At 35.1% G+C, this 5,980-nt stretch overlaps 1 pseudogene; it reads right to left on the reverse strand.

Moving 5' to 3' along the window:
• Positions 1–381: 381 nt before the first annotated feature.
• On the reverse strand, positions 382–1,229 carry LOC110198203 (succinate dehydrogenase [ubiquinone] iron-sulfur subunit, mitochondrial pseudogene; annotated as a pseudogene).
• Between the last annotated feature and the right edge of the window lie 4,751 nt (positions 1,230–5,980).

Consider the following 5,980-nt stretch of genomic DNA (forward strand, 5'->3'; position numbering starts at 1 on the left):
AGAAATTCCATTTAAAATTACTGAAGACATTATATAATATTTGAGTTTACCTGCCAAAACAAAACTAGAAACTATATGAACACTATTATAAAACACTTTCCCCATAAAAAAATCACACATAAATAATTGGAAAAATATCTGTTGCTCATAGGTAGGCTGAGCTAATATAATAAAAATGACAATTCTACCTAAATTAATTTACTTATTCTGTACCACGCCAATCAAACTACCAAAAAATACTTTTTAATAAAGAAGTACATTCTTTATTTACCTCTTGAAGTTGTCATTGGACATGCAACATTGATGGGAAAACAGGTCAAATCAGACATAAATTAGGCTCAGCCCTGTGGGGGCTACCATTCATGGTAAGGCTGGAGACAGCTAAGTGCTTGATTTCTCCTCCTTGTAGGTCACCATCATCCTCTTGTTTTCATCTATTGCTTTTTCTATATTCAGTCCCTTAGGGTAGGTCCTGGTACAGTTCACCATTGTGTGACATTGATACAAAAAGAATGGGTCCTGTAGCTGGGCCAGCCACTCCTCTGTGAAGTCATCCCTGGAGTCAATCATCCAGCTATAGGCCTGCATGAAGATTGTGGGTTCCAGGTAGTTGTCTCCATTTCACCGGTAACTAGGGCAGCTGGTGCTGCAGCAGGTATAGAGGACGCACTCATTGAGCCTGTTCAGTTTCTCATGATCTTCTATGGACTGAAGATATTGTTTGTTGCTGCCCTGGGACTCATCCTTCTTCTTCAAGTAAGGCTGAATGGATTTGTGCTGAGCATAGAAGTTATTCATACCCTGGACGAGATCTTTCACCTTGTACGTGTAGGAGAGAGGGTAGATTTTAGAGACTTTGCTGAGGTTGGAATCGATTTTTTGGGTGCACGCCAGCAAGTGGCCCGCATTAATGTTCATTGCACAGGAACCACAGATGTCTTCTCAGCATGATCTTGAGAAGGTCATTGTGGGGTCCATCTCATTTTTAATCTTGATCAAGCATCCAGCACCATCAGGCCACATTTGTTCATATCAATTACATAAGTCTGCATTTGGGGCTTATCTCCAGGCTTGTCTGTGTCTCATCAGTAGATGGCAAATTTATTGAGGCAGGGAGCTGCAGCAGCTGCTGTCTGGGACCCAAGGCAGGGCTGTACCCAGAACCTAGGAAGCAGAATGACTCCCAGGACAAGGCTGCACTTCAAGGAGACTCAGACCGCCTCCACCATCTTGGCCTGTCCAAAATAAACAAATTCATCTGGAAGAACAAAAAGTCCAGAATATCAAGGGAAATAATGAAAAGAAAGTCAAAAAGGTGGATTAGCTGTACCAGATCTTAGATTGTTTTATAAAGCAGCAATTATTAATTGGTGTTGGCTAAAAGATAAGAGTGATGGATCAGGGGAATAGGTTATGTATGGAAGACATAATAGTCAATGACTATGCTAACCTACTATTTGATAAATCCAAAGACTCCCCTTTCTGGGATACGAAATCATTATTTAACAAAAACTACTGGGAAAACTGGAAAAATGTATGGCAGAAAGTGGACATAGACCAACATCTTAAACCTTATACCAAGATACGAGTACAGGATTTAGATGTAAAGACTGATACTATAAGCAAACTAGAGAAGCAAGAAATAGTTTGCCTTTCAGATCTATGGAGAAGGGAAGAATTTATGACCAAACAAGAGAGAGAGAACACTGTGAAATGCAAAATGTATAATGTTAATGACATTAAATTGAAAAGTTTTTGCATAAACAATGCCAATCCACCCAAGATTAGGAGGAAAACAGAAAACTGGGAAAGAATTTTTACAATCAGTGTCTCTGATAAAGGCCTCATTTCAAAAATATATAGAGAATTGAGTCTAATTCATAAGAATATAAGTCATTCCCTAATTGATAAATGGTCAAAGGATATGAACAGACTGTTTTCAGAGGAAGAAACTAAAGCTATTTTCATAAGAAAAAGTGTTCTAAATCACTATTGATTAGAAAAATGCAAATCAAAACATCTCTGAGGCACCACATCACAACTATCAGATTGACTAACATGACAAAACAGGACAACGATAATGTTGCAGAAAATGTGGGAAAATTAGAATACTAATGCGTTTTTAGTGGAGTTGTGAAATGATACAACCATTATGAAGAACAATTTGGAACTTTGACCAAAGGGCTATAAAATTGTGCAAACCCTTTGACCCAGCAATAGCGCTTCTAGGTCTGTATCCCAAAGCAATCATATAAATGGGAAAAGGACCCGCACATAAAAAAAAAAAAAAAAACAAAAAAAAAAACCTATTTACAGCAGCTCTTTTTGTGGTGGCAAAGATTTGGAAGTTGTAGTATATGAATGTAATGGATCAAGTCGTGGTATATGTATGTAATGGAATACTACTGTGCTATATGAAATGATGAGCAGGCAGACTTCACAAAAACCTGGAAAGACTTACATGAACTGATGCAGAGTTAAATGAGCAGAAACAGGAGAATATTGTACACAGTAACAGCTACATTGTTTAATGACTGACTGTGATAAACTTGCCTCTTCACAATAATGCAAGAATCTAAGACAACTCCAACAGACTCATGATGGAAATTGCTATCGACATCCAGAGAAAGAACTATGGAGTCTGAATGCATATGGAAGCATACTATTTGTTCTTTTCTTTTGTTGTTTTGTTTTATTGCTTCATTCTTGTGGTTCCTCTCATCACTTCTAATTGTTCTTTACATCATGACTAATGGGAAAATATGCTTAACATGGATGTGTAAGTAGAGTCTATAAAAGATTACACTCCATTGTCTTGTGGTTGGAGGAGGGGAGAGTAGCGAGAGAGGGGAGAAAATTTAAAACTCAAAATCTTATGGAAGTGAATGTTGAAAACTTAAATTAATTATCAAAAAATACAGTCCAGTGGGAAAAAACAGAAATGAAGATGAATGGCAATGGTTTGGGGTACAATGGATGACCTCGGTGTTTAGATGCCTGACCAAGTTCTAAGTTTATCATCTCTAGTGTGAGGGCTTGCAGAGTCCTTTTCAGGGCTTCTCATATACCTTTGATGACCCCCTATCACCATTCACTCACTTCTCACCTGTGGCTATTTCATATGTGACTATTTCATAACAAGTAACTTGAGGATATTTCAATACCATTCAAATAAATTCAACTCCAGCTATTGTTAGCAGGGAAAATGGCAGACTACGGCGTATCCAGAGGTCTGAAATTAAAGTAGCAAGTACATATTTTCAGATGACACCAAGTTATTGCTTTGTGAGTTACAGGCAGCACACATGATAACAGAGTTAGAATTCAAAACAATCTTCAAGGGATACAGAATAGAAATGAACTTAATAAGAACTTCAAAGTCTTATGATGAATGCCAACAAAAATTCACAAATATAATATGGTGGTGGAGTTTTGGCTGGACAATTTTCTTAAAGAATGATGATCTTAATGGACACCAAAGTCAATATGATTCAATAATATGATGCAGCCAAGAAAAAAATATTGAGAAACATAGTTTTAAGAAATAAAATAATTGTACATTTTTACCCTTCTCAACGATATCTGGAGCACTGTGCTCATTTCTGAGTGCCATAGTTTACTACATCAGCAATCTAAAAAGCATCCAGGAGAGGCAATAAAAATGGTGCAAGACTGAGTACATGCCTTAGGAAGCCTGGTTAAAAAAAAATAGAATATTTAGCCTGGAAAAGAATCAGGTCGAATGCAATAGTCAAGCTCAAACATCTTAAGGGCTATCATTGCTGGAAGACAGTAGCATTGCTTGGTTGACCCTAGAGACTACTACGTGGGACTATACAAAAAGAAAATTTAAGCTTGAAGTAAGCAAAAAATTTCAAAATATTTCAAGTTATCCAAATGTGGGATGGATGGTGTGGAGACATAGTACGTTTCTTTTCACTGGAAGTCTTCAAGCAGAGGCTGAATGACCACTTACCTCGCTTATATTAGTGACAGTTCCTGTCGTAAATGGTTTGTTCTCTCTGATCGGTCAAGAACCTTACTACACTAAAATTATGTGAATTTTTTTTTACTTCAATCTTTTTTTAACAATAGTTTGAAGAAGCAGAAGGTATTTACCCTAAGGAAAAGAAGATTTTGGAAAGAACATAATAGTTTTCTTTAAATGTTTGAAATCCTATTAGGAAGAAAACAAATTATAAATACTTTCCTTGGGCTAAAAAGTGAGTAACATAAAAAAAAAATTCTGGAGTTAGAGATAAAAAAATTCATTTTAATATGCAGTGATGTGAAAATTAAAAACAGCAATGTTGATTAGAGCAATGGTTTTGTGTATGTACTTCTACTAAGACTAGACTGTCTCGAAGTGTCTGACCCTGACTCGATGAAACATAATTAATCTTTTAATTAAACTGAATTAATTGGTTTCTTCAATTTTATTCAGTACTCTATAGAAATAGTACTGCAGCTAATTACATACACAAGCAGTACATATAAGTTTATAATATCCTTATTCCATCTCTGACTTCTATTAAAACATTAGATTCTGAGAGATGTGACTCCATCTTTCCCTCTGAGTTCTAGGGATTGTGCCTTAGTCATCATGTAGGATAATTCTCTGAGGCCATTGATTAAAGTTCTGACCAGTATACTTCCACTTTCCCTCAACAATATTATTTAAAAATTAAATTAGTCAGCCCCTAATTATATTTTTTTAAAAACTGTGTAAGGGTGGTATAAAAAGAAAGGATGGTCCAAAGTATTCCTCCAAATATTAATAACATATATCCTCAAGTATAAAAAAAATAATGGTAATCTAAAAGTAAGTGGGTGCAAGCTTACAAGACAAATGTGACAAAGGGGTTTTTCAAAGCTCATGGTTGTTGGAAGTGCTTTTCTTCCATTTCATCAAGTGTTCATGAAGCTATCTAGGTGATTAAACTGTGTTCAGTTTGTCTTTTCTTCCCAATACAGGCACTGGGATGATGGGAAATTGAATATCTGGACTCTTTAAAACTCATTTTGTTAGAGACTTAGGTAAGGGAACAGAATTCCATTCAATAACTTCTATTTTATTGATTGATTTTAAAATTCCATCTAGTCTAGAAAGTGACACATGGAGATCCCTACCTGTGAAAGTTTTGCTAACTATTTTTTTCTGTAATCATTTTTTTTCAGATATTACTTTTTCATTTACATTCTCACAATCATTGTTCTTTTATTTTTGTTTATTTTACTTTGTATCCATTCGGAAAAGGCTTCCCATGTTTTCCTGTATTTTTTTGTTTCTTTTTTCACATTCATGAAATATGAAATTCCTTTATTAGATCATGTTCTTTTATCATTCTATCTTTTCCTTTGCTTAAGACACATGACCCTTTTGATCCTCACCATGATCTCCAATTGTTTTGTCCCTTTACTTCTCTCTTAATTTTTAACCATTTGCATTCTGGTTTCCAAACTCATCTTAATTTTTAAACTATTTTTTTGTATTTTTAACTCCAAATACTCTCCCTCTTTCTAGTTTCTTTCCTTTCCATTGGAAAGACACACAATATGTACACTTCATGCATACAAAGTCACAAAACATATTTCCATTTTGCAATAAAACAAGAAAAATAAAGTGAAATGCTTTAATCTGAACTCAGAATTCATCAATTCTCTAATTCAATTAATTTTAATATACTTAGAGAATTTATATACTATGTCATTTAATGCATAATGTCAAGTATTTATTTTATTTCGTTATGCATGATACCTTTAAAACTAATGTTATTCCCCTGCATACATCTTTTAAATATGGTTGTTGCTACTATTGCCTTGCCTGAGATCATAATTGCTACTTGTTATTGTCTATTTTTAGTCATGGCAGACTCTTTGTTATTCCATATGGGGTTTTCCTGACAGAGATACTAGAGTATTTTGCCATTTCCTTCTTCAGCTCATTTTACAGATCAGGAAACTGGGGTGGGGGAGGGAA

The sequence above is a fragment of the Phascolarctos cinereus genome, unplaced genomic scaffold (genome assembly GCF_003287225.1).
Source record: "Phascolarctos cinereus isolate Bilbo 61053 unplaced genomic scaffold, phaCin_HiC Scaffold_7;HRSCAF=346, whole genome shotgun sequence".
NCBI lineage: Eukaryota > Metazoa > Chordata > Mammalia > Diprotodontia > Phascolarctidae > Phascolarctos > Phascolarctos cinereus.